Here is a 16,101-nt window from a genome sequence, read left to right on the forward strand (position 1 = left end):
CTTAAGTTCTAAATCCGAAACGCGTAACTGAAAACCTTTGGCAAGAAATTAATAGTGAAAATCGGAGAGGAAATTTATTTCACGGTGAATGAACTTAAATTATCTATATGAGAATACTCACAGCTGCCGTTGGTCGTATTCGTGCTATCTGGGACCAAGCGACCGTTTACTGTCCTATAGTCCTTGACGTACTTTCGAGCCGCCAGGAAAGCCGAGAGCGCTAACGCGCTGCTTCCTGGACTCGGGTAGGCGCGCCGGCCACGGATCGAATCCACCTGGTGGATTAACGACGACGGCCGATGTGGGACCAGCCTGGATGTGGTTTTTAGGCGGTTTTCCACATCCTACTAGGTGAATACCGGGCTGGTCCCCACGTCCCGCCTCAGTTACACGACTCGCGGACATTTGAAACACATTCACACTATTTCACGATTTACACTAGATGCAGACAGCTGGGGTACACTACTTCTGTCCCGGGAGGTAAGGGTGGCAGCACGAAGGGCATCCGGCCACCCCTTCACATTAACCATGCCAATTCCGTACTTAACCCTGCCGATCCTGCGAACAATGCGAGATAAAGGCAGTAGCGAAAGAAGAAGAAAAGGAGTCCTTGACGTACTTTTATACAAAGTACTGACCAGTGCTAATCTAAAATTTTTGAAAGACATTTACAATAGCATGATACTTTTTTCTTTATTTTTAGAGGCTACCGGATGAGACATAAGAAAGAAATCAGTTAATCGTCTGATCAACACTGAGACATAGCGTTAGCTCACTTGAAGGAGAACAGAAAGGGCAAGCTCCTGTGAGCTTTTAAGGAACCATCCCGGAATTCATCTGAAGTGATTTAGGGAAATACCAAGATCACAATGGTACTAGAGTAGTCTAAATATTGTTCCTTACGAATGCGGACTGGAGCTGTTGTGTTAAAAACTGCCTCACGCTGCTCAGTTGATGAGGCTGTGGGGGGTTGTTGGCTGGGAGACACTGATGGGAAATTCAGCCAATTTGTTGGAAAAGTTTTCTCAAATCGTTTACACGGACTCCATTTCCTGCGAAGTATAACTGTTCGCGGTCGATGACTGTGACTGTGGGAAGAGTATACAGCTAAGTATCTGACACTAATCACATAAATAGAAGACGCTAGAGGATGAAATCCATATAATTAGTTCTGCTTCCGATGGACTGATATCGTCAAAAGTGCCTTATTGACCCACTAACACACTGTCGAAGATGGGGATTGAACTCATACCGCTGGAATTTACCCAGCTGGTTAGGGACATTACGCCACTAATTCACTTTACCTTACCATCGAAATTCAAATAATTTTTTTCGTTGGTGGGATTCCAAGTAGATACTTTGATCGAGCGTGAGAGCAAAAAGCGCTATTTAATGACGTTGCTGTGGAACATTGTTAACAGAACCGTGAAATTCCTCCTCGGGTCACGTCTGCAAAATCCCACGGTGAAGTTTATTTGTTCAGAGGGAGATAACAGTTGTTGAGGCGCTGCGTCAGAAATTATATCTGCCGCGTCCTTGAACTTATCGGATAACATCTGTCGGCCACTTAGATCTGATATGCAGCTTCGAGAAGTGTATTGTAGAATGGCATTCTTTCTCACCATCAAATACGATACGATAAGAGATAAGTGATACGGACTGCCGCTGTATCCAGCCAGCTGGTCACCGTGGACGTTAATTTCAGATCTCCTTGGAACAAGGAGTAAGAATCTACTTGTGTTACGAGATCTGTAGTCTAGAACCATTGAGTTCCTCTCGCAGCGTGATACAATCAATGCAAAGCTCGCATAGCTGAAACTAGTCCCTCAGCATTAACAGAGCGGTGACTTGTTTCTGCTAGAAGTTCCAACGTTGCGCTGCTGCTCGTCACACAGTTACATTTCTTTGCCATCCGTTTTGGACCAATGTCGCTTATATTTAACAAACAATCCAAATAAAGTAAAAAAATGATAGTCTCAAAAGATGCTTTTAGGCTGCTTTCTGAGACAGCATGCCAAGCGAAAAAAGCAATAAAAGCAATATCTAGATGCTTTCATGGCTATCGACTCTTTCACAGACGGAGAATTATTGTGGTACGGATGTTTTTTCGTGTTTTCTCTCCAGATTCTTCTAGTGGCCTAACTTGCAGTTGCCGCTTCATTTCAAACTAACTAACAGAGAAAATACAGGGTGATTCAAAAAGAATACCACAACTTTAAAAATGTGTAATTAATGAAAGAAACATAATATAACCTTCTGTTATACATCATTACAAAGAGTATTTAAAAAGGTTTTTTTCACTCAAAAACAAGTTCAGAGATGTTCAATATGGCCCCCTCCAGACACACGAGCAATATCAACCCGATACTCCAACTCGTTCCACACTCTCTGTAGCATATCAGGCGTGACAGTTTGGATAGCTGCTGTTATTTCTCGTTTCAAATCATCAATGGTGGCTGGGAGAGGTGGTCGAAACACCATATCCTTAACATACCCCCATAAGAAAAAATCGTAGGGGGTAAGATCAGGGCTTCTTGGAGGCCAGTGATGAAGTGCTCTGTCACGGGCTGCCTGGCGGCCGATCCATCGCCTCGGGTAGTTGACGTTCAGGTTTCATAACTAACCTTTTTCGTAGGACTCTCCATACAGTTGATTGTGGAATTTGCAGCTCTCTGCTAGCTCTGCGAGTCGATTTTCCTGGGCTGCGAACAAATGCTTGCTGGACGCGTGCTACATTTTCATCACTCGTTCTCGGCCGTCCAGAACTTTTCCCTTTGCACAAACACCCATTCTCTGTAAACTGTTTATACCAACGTTTAATACACCACCTATCAGGAGGTTTAACACCATACTTCGTTCGAAATGCACGCTGAACAACTGTCGTCGATTCACTTCTGCCGTACTCAATAACATAAAAAGCTTTCTGTTGAGCGGTCGCCATCTTAGCATCAACTGACGCTGACGCCTAGTCAACAGCGCCTCAAGCGAACAAATGTACAACTAAATGAAACTTTATAGCTCCTTTAATTCGCCGACAGATAGTGCTTAGCTCAGCCTTTTGTCGTTGCAGAGTTTTAAATTCCTAAAGTTGTGGTATTCTTTTTGAATCACCCTGTACTTTTTCCTGCTGCAAGAAAACTTGTAATGAAATTTAGTGTAAAATGAAATCGAAACAAATTATGACAGAAAAAGGACTTAGACACAAAACAAGCAAGAGCCATATACAATGTAATCTGTGTATTATTCGTCATTGAAAGTTAGTGGACAAAAGATTGTAGATAGAACAGGCTCTTTGTAACCACGGGCAAAAATGCTGGAGACGTAAAACATTCATTGAAGTTGTGTCTGGCATCGACCATGAGTGCGCTAAACAAAAGGGAAATTACGCACGTGGACAATGCAGGGAGACTAATATTTAATACAAATCTCTGTGACATTCACTTAAAATTATCCTCAATACGCAGCTTTGCTAAGTTCAACACGTACAAGGACCAATACAATGCTATACAGTGTGTCTACCGTCGTCTGAAGTGTGTTGTCGTCAGTGATGGCCGTCACACATAACATGTGATCACAACTATCACAGTAAAACCTTCTGACTGTCTGTGAATGTTCCTATGACAAAGGAACTTCACAATAACCAATAGATTTTTCAAATTTGTATCTTTCTGTTACTTTCAAGTCATTCGGTATATGCTGGAGTTAAATTAAGTTCCTATGGAAACATCGTGTCGATTCCACGAGACAAAACTCTCTTCGCTTAAACAGCGAAAGACATCAGATCTAGTTCGACAGATAATATACACTCCTGGAAATTGAAATAAGAACACCATGAATTCATTGTCCCAGGAAGGGGACACTTTATTGACACATTCCTGGGGTCAGATACATCACATGATCACACTGACAGAACCACAGGCACATAGACACAGGCAACAGAGCATGCACAATGTCAGCACTAGTACAGTGTATATCCACCTTTCGCAGCAATGCAGGCTGCTATTCTCCCATGGAGACGATCGTAGAGATGCTGGATGTAGTCCTGTGGAACGGCTTGCCATGCCATTTCCACCTGGCGCCTCAGTTGGACCAGCGTTCGTGCTGGACGTGCAGACCGCGTGAGACGACGCTTCATCCAGTCCCAAACATGCTCAATGGGGGACAGATCCGGAGATCTTGCTGGCCAGGGTAGTTGACTTACACCTTCTAGAGCACGTTGGGTGGCACGGGATACATGCGGACGTGCATTGTCCTGTTGGAACAGCAAGTTCCCTTGCCGGTCTAGGAATGGTAGAACGATGGGTTCGATGACGGTTTGGATGTACCGTGCACTATTCAGTGTCCCCTCGACGATCACCAGTGGTGTACGGCCAGTGTAGGAGATCGCTCCCCACACCATGATGCTGGGTGTTGGCCCTGTGTGCCTCGGTCGTATGCAGTCCTGATTGTGGCGCTCACCTGCACGGCGCCAAACACTCATACGACCATCATTGGCACCAAGGCAGAAGCGACTCTCATCGCTGAAGACGACACGTCTCCATTCGTCCCTCCATTCACGCCTGTCGCGACACCACTGGAGGCGGGCTGCACGATGTTGGGGCGTGAGCGGAAGACGGCCTAACGGTGTGCGGGACCGTAGCCCAGCTTCATGGAGACGGTTGCGAATGGTCGTCGCCGATACCCCAGGAGCAACAGTGTCCCTAATTTGCTGGGAAGTGGCAGTGCGGTCCCCTACGGCACTGCGTAGGATCCTACGGTCTTGGCGTGCATCCGTGCATCGCTGCGGTCTGGTTCCAGGTCGACGGGCACGTGCACCTTCCGCCGACCACTGGCGACAACATCGATGTACTGTGGAGACCTCACGCCCCACGTGTTGAGCAATTCGGCGGTACGTCCACCCGGCCTCCCGCATGCCCACTATACGCCCTCGCTCAAAGTCCGTCAACTGCACATACGGTTCACGTCCACGCTGTCGCGGCATGCTACCAGTGTTAAAGACTGCGATGGAGCTCCGTACGCCACGGCAAACTGGCTGACACTGACGGCGGCGGTGCACAAATGCTGCGCAGCTAGCACCATTCAACAGCCAACACCGCGGTTCCTGGTGTGTCCGCTGTGCCGTGCGTGTGATCATTGCTTGTACAGCCCTCTCGCAGTGTCCGGAGCAAGTATGGTTGGTCTGACACACCGGTGTCAATGTGTTCTTTTTTCCATTTCCAGGAGTGTATTAAAAATTTACACGAATAAGTGATTACTTCGTGAAATTCTTGGACGTAACGATATGGATTGTAGCTCTATAACATTTCGTGAAACTTACTTCTTGGCTGCAAGTACCCATGGCGTGCTGTGCTGTACTAGAAACGCGGATTTAGTAGGTCACTGCATTTCGTTACCCCGGAAACTTTATGTCCCAACAATGCACATTTTCGCGTAGTCTGTGTGAACGAGAAGTTTTAACACGATTATCGGTTTGCTGGAGTATTATCGGTTTTCTGGAATGTACGTTTTATGTCAGGAGACACAGTGCCTGAAACATTCAAAAGCTCATGTGTTACAGCAACTCAAAAGGGAAGTAAAGTAACGTAAAAAACAAATTTGTACTACTTCTTTATGTATACATGCCAGGAGTATTAATAAAACACATTAATGGAAAATAAAAACTCAACATACAGAATCAATAGTAGCGCGTGTATGAACTTTCATTCTCCGGTTACAGTGTGCTGTAACTTCAATACTGTTTTGCATGTAGACGATATCCGAGGCGAGTAAAGGATGTCAAGGAAATCCTGATAAACATGTACATACAACTGCAATACATCCTCACTGAAATTCAGCTGATTTATAGAACTGCGATTCTAGATGCATTCTAAGTATGTCTACAAAACTATTCTCTAAACAAAAGATTGACCATTCAGTAAGTGAAAACACAGTCGTTAATAGTTCAGTGTCATGTCTTTTATCAGCACAGCGATTTGAAGCGTAGCGTGTAGTACCCTCCATCAGTGACTCAATGAAATATAGCGTTTTTACGTTATGCCGTAGGAGGTGTTAGGCAGTATTTTTCTATAGTTTGTCCGATTCAAGACAAATATCTCGACTAAGGTTTGATCAACATTTATCTCTCTGTTGTGGTTATGACGCAGCTCTCCACGCTACTCTATCCCGTGCAAGCCTCTTCATCTCCGATTAACTACTGCATCGTACATCCTATTGACCTTGTTTTGTAATCCACGTCATCCCTTGGTTTCCCTCTACGATTCTTGTTGCCTCGCCCACACACACTCTCTTCTCTACATTACCAAATTGCAGACTGACCACTCTTTCACGCCTCAAAATGTGTCCTGTCAGCCGACTCCTCCTTTTAATAAAATTCCCTTTCCAATTTTTTCTTTGGTTTGCTTTCGTGCTTCCACAATATTCAGACTGGTAACACTGGATACCGGGTGATACCCTGTTCATTTCCTACTCAACCATCATTATCCATGCCCTTCAACTCCAGGCTGTTTTCTGTAAAAAGCGTAAATAACCTATATCTTGTCCTTACTACCTTCACAACTTCAGTGTGTGTTCCAGCGAACATTGTCAGAATCTTTCTTTAAATATACATTTGCTATAAACGTTGTTTTTTGTCTCTAACTTATATTTTAAGGTAAGTCGTAGAGTTAGTATTCCCTTGTGTGCTCCTACATTCCTTCGGAACCCATTCTGATTTTCCCTGAGATCCGCATCTACAAGTTTTTCCGTTGCAAAAAATTCGTGTCATTATTTCGCAGGCATAACTTCATAAACTGAGAATTCGGTAATATTCATACGTGTCAGCACCTGCCTTCTTTGGAATTGCAGTTATGATAGTCTTTTTGAAGCCAGAGTATTTCGCTGTCTCATATATCTTGTGCAATGCCCTAGTATTCGAAAAGCGTTTCGTCTTCATCATTCCAGGCAAATACCTTGCTCGTCCCAGCAACTGGTCTACAGCCAGTTGCCCACCATTCGTGTCAAGCTGAGCTCAAATTCTTTCAATAACGACCCCTATATTATCGGTTAGTAACTACCAACCTCTCTTCCCTCTTCTATAGAGTGAACTAATTCATTATGTTCTACGGAACTGATACAGAACTAAATCAACCATTCACTGATAAAACTGAGTTGTCGCCTTGAAAAATAAAATCGAAAAACGCTCAGAAAAATATCAGTTTTGTAGTCATATAATTGAAATGGTACTGTGATTTAAGGTTCTAGAGAAAGACATCATTACTGCTAAATGTGACAGGTCATGGCAAGAAAAGAGCAAAATATGAAACTCAGGCGATGCATAAAGGAGAAACTACTGTAAGTAAATTTGATATTTTTTAAGCAAAAAGGCTAATAATGGCTATAAAAACAAGTTTTCGGCAAGAAAGTGCATGACCCAAAACGTGGCGTAGAGGGACGTTCATGTACGTTTTATTGACCTCACAAACAGAAAAACTGGGGGGGGGGGGGGGGGAGGTTTAAGTTGGGGTAAAATCTTTTTTAAAAGTGGGTGTCTCTAGAGACTGTCACGATAAGCGATGCCAATAATCATGCGGAAAATAACACACGAAAAGAGGTCACGAAAAAATTTGCTGCACATATCGAAATAAATGTACCTTCACATCAGTATCTACATCTACGCATCTACATCTACATCCATACTCCGCAAGCCACCTGACGGTGTGTGGCGGAAGGTACCTTGAGCACCTCTATCAGTTCTCCCTTCCGTTCCAGTCTCGTATTGTTCGTGGAAAAAAAGATTGTCGACATGCCTCTGTGTGGGCTCTAATCTCTCTGATTTTATCCTCGTGGTCTCTTCGCGAGATATACGTAGGAGGGAACAATATACTACTTGACTCCTCGGTGAAGGTATGTTCTAGAAACTTCAACAAAAGCCCGTACCGAGCTACTGAGCGTCTCTCTTGTAGAGTCTTCCACTGGAGTTTATCTATCATCTCCGTAACGCTTTCGCGATTGCTAAATGATCCTGTAACGAAGCGCGCTGCTCTCCGTTGGATCTTCTCTATCTCTTCTATCAACCCTATCCGGTACGGATCCCACACTGGTGAGCAGTATTCAAGCAGTGGGCGAACAAGTGTACTGTACCCTACTTCCTTTGTTTTCGGACTGCGTTTCCTTAGGATTCTTCCAATGAATCTCAGTCTGGCATCTGCTTTACCGGCGATTAATTTTGTATGGTCATTCCATTTTAAATCACTCCTAATGCCTACTCCCAGATAATTTATGGAACTAACTGGTTCCAGTTGCTGACCTGCTATGTTGTAGCTAAATAATAAAGGATCTTTCTTTCTATGTATTCGCAACACGTTACACTTGTCTACATTGAGATTCAATTTCCAATCCCTGCACCATGCGTCAATTCGATGCAGATCCTCCTGCATTTCAGTACAATTTTCCATTGTTATAACCTCTCGATACACCACAGCATCATCTGCAAAAAACCTCAGTGAACTTCCGAGGAAGAGTACGGATAAGAATGCAATAGAAACTTTTGGAACTTGTGACACAAGAATGCTGACGTTTAAACAGGTAGGTCAAGTAACTATTGAATACTACTGCATCGATTTTAGACGAAAACTTCTTTATGAGACAATTTGACTTAAAGGAGGGATAGGCGGAGTGGTAGGGAGCTTGGATCTAGGAATGGTAAGGTGCTGAGACAAAATTTAAAAAGTTTAGTATGACATGCAGCGTTCTGTTATCTAGTAACTCTTCAATCCAATCACACAATTGGTCTGATAATCCATATGCTTTTATTTTGTTCATTAAACGACTGTGGGGAACTGTATCAAACGCCTTGCGGAAGTCAAGAAACACGGCATCTACCTGGGAACCCGTGCCTATGGCCCTGAGTCTCGTGGACGAATAGCGCGAGCTCGGTTTCACAAGATCGTCTTTTTCTAAACCCATGCTGATTCCTACAGAGTAGATTTCTAGTCTCCAGAAAAGTCATTATACTCGAACATAATACGTGTTCCAAAATTTTACAACTGATCGACGTTAGAGATATAGGTCTATAGTTCTGCACGTCTGTTCGAAGTCCCTTCTTGAAAACGGGGATGACCTGTGCCCTTTTCCAATCTTTTGGAACGCTACGCTCTTCTAGAGACCTACGGTACACCGCTGCAAGAAGGGGGGCAAGTTCCTTCGCGTACTGTGTGTACAGTTTGCGCCGCAAGCCACCTTACTGTGTGTAGAGGAAGGTACCTCTGGTACCGCTACATGTATATCCCATCCATGTTCCATACGTGAATGGCGCTTGGGAAGAATTACTGTCGGTAAACCGCCGTATTAACTCTAATTCCTCGGTGTGGTCATTTCGCGAGATGTACGAGGTGCGGCTAGAAAAAAACCGGACTGATGCTGGAAAAAACATTTATTTACAATTATTTACAATTTCATGTTATCTCCTTCAATGTACTCTCCTCCTCGGTCTCTACACCGCTCCATACGAATTTTCCACTGTTCATAGCAATGCTGCAGATCATTTTCGGTAAGTCCATACATTACTTCCGTCGCTTTTTCTTTTACTGCTTCAACAGTCTCAAATCTAGTTCCTTTCAAAGCTGACTTGACTTTAGGGAAAAGAAAAAAGTCACAGGGGGCCAAATCAGGCGAGTAGGGTGGATGATCTAAGATGGGAATGTTGTGTTTTGCCAAAAACGTCTTCACTGACAACGCACTGTGAGCTGGGGCATTGTCTTGGTGAAGGATCCATGACTTTTTTCTCCACAAATCGTTCCGTTTTCTCCGTACTCGCTCACGTAGGGTAGCCAGGACGCTAATGTAGTAATGCTGATTCACTGTTTGTCCCTCTGGTACCCAATCAACGTGCACAATCCCTTTGATGTCAAAAAAAAAAAACAATCATCATTGCCTTGAATTTCGATTTTGACATTCGTGCTTTTTTTTGTCGTGGAGAACCAGGAGTTTTCCAATGCATCGATTGGCGTTTAGTTTCGGGATCGTAAGTAAAAACCCACGATTCATCGCAAGTAATAACATTTTGTAAGAAGGTGGGATCACTTTCAATGTTTTCCAGGATGTCAGAACAAATCATTCTTCGGCGTTCCTTCTGTTCAATTGTGAGACACTTTGGAACCATTTTTGAACACACTTTGTTCATGTTGAAACTTGCATGAAGAATCTGCCTAACACTTTCCTTGTCAACTCCTGTTAACTCGGACACTGCTCTGATTGTTAAATGGCAATCTTGTCGAACAAGTTTACCGATTTTTTCAATGTTTGCATCAGTTTTTGCTGACAATGGTCTGCCAGTGCGAGTGTCATCACTGGTGTCTTCGCGGCCATCTTTAAATCGTTTAAACCACTCAAACACTTGTGTTCGCGATAAACAATCATCGCCGTACACTTGTAACATTACAAACGTTTCACTTGCAGATTTTCCTAGTTTGAAACAAAATTTGATGTTAACACACTGTTCTTTCTGTACACTCAACATTTTCCGACGCACATACAAAACGTCAACTACTTAAAACAGACGCCACGGGCAGACTGAGTGCAGGAGGCAGATGAAACTCGAGCAGTAGGCGGAGCGAGAGTCACGTGACAGGCCACGCGACTTTCAGCCTTATTGCATTCGTTTTATTGTTTCACCAGTACTAGTCCGGTTTTTTTTCTAGCCACACCTCGTATGTGGAAGGAAGCAATGTGTTGCCCGACTCTTCCCGGAACGTAGGCTCACGAAATTTCAGCGATAAACTTCTACGTGGTGCACAACGCCTCTCTTATAGCGTCTGCTCCTGGAATTGGTTGAGCGTCTCCGTAATGCTATCACACCAGCCGATCCTTTGATGAAATGAGCCACTCTCCTTTGGATATTGTCTATCTTTACTATTAATTCAACCTGATATGGATCCCAGACTGATGTGTAATACTCAAGAATCGATCGAACAAGTGCCTTTGTGAGAAACTTCTACAATTAGTTACATATTGCGTCGATAATTTGAGCGATTGCTTTATCGAAATGATGTGGAACGACTCAGTTTACACTATATGTACACATGATTAGTGTGAACATTAACGACTAAACTTCCATAAGATCCATCCTATGAATCTCAATCTGCTGTCTGCTCTTTCCACTATTTGTTTTATGTGATGATTCCATCCTCCGGTTGATAACGCCTAGTTATTTTACGATACTTCATGTTCCCAGTGATTTGTAATAGTGCCGTAGTGCACTACTTCGCCCATTTACGTTAAGGTTTAACTGGCAGTTCCTGCACCAAGCATGAATCTTTTGCAGGTCTTGCTCCAGTTGGCTGCAGCCTTCTGGCGTTGCTACCTTTTTTACGGACAACCGCATCGTCTGCAAACAGCCTCGGGGAACTTGCGACGTTTGCCACTAGACCATTTACATACAGGGTGTCAACTGTTCAGAACACAACACGGTGGTCTAGAGGAAGTCGAAACGAACAATCTGATATAAAACACTTGCTGTCTATCAAGCCGGGAAAAAACCTTGAACTGGCAGACAGAACCCGCCAAAGCTACACGTATACACAGGTGTTCGTTAAGTTTGTAAATTAACCTTTCCTGTGAAGCTAAAGAAAGAATAAGACTTTTGGCCATGTTATGCAAAAATAATTACGTTCCCAGGTCTATCTAAACTTAACCTTTGGAAGGACAGTCGTCGCATAGTAAGAAGGCCAGAGAAACAAAATGATTCAGTTGTTAATTTTATGCTGTCGAAATGCACAAAATTGTGAGGTAACGTTTAGGTAAACGCCAGATTTAAAATTTGTATGTGAACGACGGAGCCAGTGACGTAAATGGGCGAGGGAATATAAATGTCATGCGGGGCGCATGTGCTTAGCTCACATGGCTTTTGTAAGCCAACTTGAGGATGTTTCCCGGCTTCCAGAATGAGATTTTCACTCTACCTTCCAAACTTTACAGAGTGCCAGTTCTGCAAGGTCCGCAGGAGAGCTTCTGTAAAGTTTGGAAGGTAGGAGACGAGATACTGGCAGAAGTAAAGCTGTGGGTACCGGGCGTCAGTCGTGCTTCGGTAGCTCAGTTGGTAGAGCACTTGCCCGCGAAAGGCAAAGGTCCCGAGTTCGAGTCTCGGTCGGGCACACAGTTTTAATCTGCCAGGAAGTTTCCCGGCTTGACAGACCACCAGTGTCTGATATCAAACTGTTGATCTTTGCTCCCCCTAATCCTCTGTGATACGTTTTATACAGTTATCATTTGCACCATGTATACTGAGAGAAAATTATTTAAACCGAGAAGCTCTGGGAGGTTGCACGGGGCATCAAAACAAATCTTTTTCTCTAATGTCGTAATTTTCTGTGAGCATTATTAAATCACGTGCAAGGTTTATTCGTTCTTCAGTTGTAATGACTTATTTGCTGTTCTAACGGTTCCTGTTCCGCCAATAGAGGGCGCGTTTCACATTCTCATTTAGTTGTATGTCTTGACCCAGCACAGTACTTGTTTACTAATGGAGCGTTACATCTGACATGAGGACACTGATTTGGTTGGTGCTTACTACGTGCCTATGAGCTCTTCTGTATCCACGGTTTACGTGTCTGGAGTGAGTGTAATCCACCTGCAACATTTACTCACGCTCATCAGGTGCGGTTCCACGTGAATGTGTGGGCACCTCTTGTTGGTGACAGTTTAACTGGGCCATATCTCCTGCGTAGGCCATTAAATAGCAGTCATTATTACAGTTTCGTCGCCAGAGTATTGCTAGAATTGCTGAATGACGTGCCGCTCACTACAAGACAGAACATGTGGTCCTACCATGTCGTCCCGTGAGTCGATTCTTGAACAGACAGTTACCAGAAAAGTGGATTGGCAGGGATGGTCATGTACCATGGCCTACCCTAGACATTTTTGGCGTTAGATGAGATGCACAATCTAGTATAAAAAACCACTGTTGAATCTTAAGAGGATCTAGCTGCCTGAATATTAGCAGCAGCAGGACACTGCTGCAGTCTTTGACCGTGTTAGAAAGAACATCTCCCGCCGGTCTAACTTTCATATACAAGGCAATGGAGGCAGCAATTGAAGTAACTGTGTTGTGTCAATATTGTAGTCTCTTGCTAGTAAAGAATTAAAAATTGTTTGTGTTACTTTTGTGTACTGTAAGTAATATTTGGTGTCCTTTTGAAATCGGGCCTCGCAGAAAATCAGGCTAGAAAAAGTGTTTTCAGTGTCCCACTCAACATCCCAGAGTTTGTTGGTTTGATTATTTTTTATCGAGAGAAAACTCATTCTACAGGTTTAAAAATTCCTCACAGGAAAATATGACATTAGAGAAAAATACTTGTTTTGATGTTCCGTACAATATCCCAGAGTTTGGTGGTTTAAATAATTTTCAAACTGTATTGTATACAGTAACGGCTTTCACACTTTCTTATCGTAGTCTCGAAACTGCATTATATACGTAACTGAAATTGTGGCAGGGTACAACAGGTATTTGAAACATACGAGTGTTACCAAAGCTGTGCAAATTTAAGAACATAAATGTGGTTCTAACATATACAATGAGTCTCCTTGTATTTGCTATAGTAACATCCAAAGACCTTCGTATTATCTGTCACACAACATCAGTGTACCCTTTCAAGAGTTACAGTAGCTAATTATAAACTGTAATGAAAGGGAGCAAATTGTAAACATCAAATAAACGCAAATGATATCACGTTTATTCTACTGTACGGTGGCATTTCCAAAAACCTGAAACAAACTTCTGTCAAACAAATCTTCAGCTGTTCAGTGTTAATTTATTAAAGCAGAGAGGGCTTTGAATGTGCTTCACTGCACGTTCAGCGAGATGTACACGCTAAACCGGAGCCTGTCGTCTTAGCCAGTCGCTTTGCGGATCGCTGACAATGAACAGGTATCCCTTCTCACAAAGCACCGTATCAGCAAGCTGCGACAAGCACTTGCAGAGTTCCGCTTATCGAAATGCTTATCTTGACAGAAAGCGAACGTCTTCACAGCTGTGAATGCTACAACTCGGCACGTATTCAGAGAACAAACTAGGCACGATTGATTCTGACATGTATCTCCTTTGCTCTTGATCTATGGGAACATTGCTCAAGATAATGAAATTCGATGTTGGATGCTGATTTGAACATCTACATATACGATCTGTTGCTGTCATCATAATGGTTCTCACTTTAGACGCAAAGATCTTTCCGTTTGACGCCAAAGACAAAGGATTTTCTTCATAGTGGGAGTAGTGGGTATCACATCAAGAAATTTATTAAGATAAAGTGATATTTTCCAAGTGTGCTGTATTTATTTTATTGGTTCACGACCATTGTATGCCTTTTAGGCTATTTTCAAGTGATTTTATGCCTTATTGAGTTGTCAGAAAGCAACTAGACAGCATAAATGTGAACCAAAAGGAATAGAACATCTAAATTGAAAGGCGCTGTGATTTTAATGCATCAGGCACATTTTTCTAATGTAGACAACCACCTGAAACTAGCCTAAAAGGTAGAAGCTAATCGTGAACCGATAAAATAAATACAGGATAAGTCGAAATTGCCATCCTCTTTTGAAGTCTACAATTGCATTTACTACAAAGACTCATAGTAGTTCAAAGTCACCTTGTCTCCCATTTCCTGCTCTGAAAAATATCAGTGATTACGAGATCTACTCAGTCCTTCTGCATCGAAGCTGTACAAAACTGACAGTCACGTTTCGTAAATGTTACTGACCGTTTTACATGCGTATCTGCTGAGAAATGAAGAATGCAAGCAAGCGTTGATTTCTTTTCGCAGTATTAATTACTGCTCACTTTACGGTTTTGTTTTAGACTGATCAGCACTTTATAGTTGATTTTATAAAACATGTACGCCCAAATCTGCTGGTAAGACAACTTGTGAAAGATACTTGATTTGACAGGAGCCACATAAATAATTTTATTTGTATCACCCATTATGGACGCGGATTTGTTTTTATTTTATTACTAGGCTCGATCAAATAAGATCTTCTGCAGCTCTATCTGTGTTAATAAAATTGTATAAAAACATACACTTATTAGCCAAGAATGAAAGCGTCAATATATATATATATATATATATATATATATATATATATATATATATATATAATGGTAAATCCGAAACCCAAGCAACTGCACGTGGCCAATACGACGACGGCGTATCCTTGTGGCCAATGACTGACATAAATTCTGCGAATTCGAACACTACATCGCTGTACCCTTCACTGTCAGTATTTCGTCAAAATAAATAATAAAACCCTCACGTTCCTAACGGTACTACGAAAATGCTAGGCTTACGATCTCCCCATGTCGCACCCTAACGGGTCGAGGAGGATCTTATAGATGCTGCCACAAGAAGTGGACTCATAACTTGAGAAACGCGACGGACAGTCACCGACAAACGGATATACATCTTTGCAGTAAACACTACAGAAAGCGTGTACAAATGTAAGCAGATTAACATGTGCAAGTGCAGTTCTTAAGTAGCGATTGTAAAAAATAAAATACTTCTCGCAGGTGACGCCCAGCTGAGCGAAATGGGATTTCCTCAGGGATCTGTGTTTGGGCCCGATTTACAACCAACGTGGGAGAGGGACCGTTATTTTAGCGCTAAGTATCAAACGAATGATGTGTTTGTCGGCAGCAGGAATGTATGCGTCGCCTAGGGACGGAAGCATGCAGCCGGCTTACCTGTTGGCAGGAGATGGGAGTCCGACGGCGGGTGTGTGACTGTTGCGTCCGCTGAGCGCCGCCCGTCTTGTAAGAGGAGCGCGCGGCGCACACTTTGAACCACGAGCCCAGATACGGAGAGGCGCCCTTTGGACGCGCGTCTTGATAGCCAGCAGCCGGCTGGCCACTGGTCGCAGCGAGGCGCGGGACGTGTGCACGCCCGCCGCACGCTGTCGCCCTGGAGACCGAGGCGCCCCCGCCTGCGGACGTTGGCATCGCTGAACGGTGTGCCCGCCGACAAAGGAAGTGCGTCTGCAGAGCTGAACCTCATCCATCGCTCGCGGAGAATGCTCAGAATACTGACCAGGCGCGCAATATAGGGTGTCCCTCAAGGGTCTGTTCTTGGTCCTGATTTA

General features: G+C 43.4%; 1 protein-coding gene across 1 annotated transcript in view; it reads right to left on the reverse strand.

Annotated features, from left to right (window-relative positions):
- Positions 1 to 15,863, reverse strand: part of LOC126234289 (retinaldehyde-binding protein 1) — a 143,658-nt gene extending 127,795 nt beyond the window's left edge. The window contains exon 1 of the mRNA XM_049942976.1: positions 15,707 to 15,863. The gene's annotated coding sequence lies outside the window, so the exon portion shown is untranslated. The remainder of the gene's footprint in view (positions 1 to 15,706) is intronic.
- Between the last annotated feature and the right edge of the window lie 238 nt (positions 15,864 to 16,101).

The sequence above is a fragment of the Schistocerca nitens genome, chromosome 2 (assembly GCF_023898315.1).
Source record: "Schistocerca nitens isolate TAMUIC-IGC-003100 chromosome 2, iqSchNite1.1, whole genome shotgun sequence".
NCBI lineage: Eukaryota > Metazoa > Arthropoda > Insecta > Orthoptera > Acrididae > Schistocerca > Schistocerca nitens.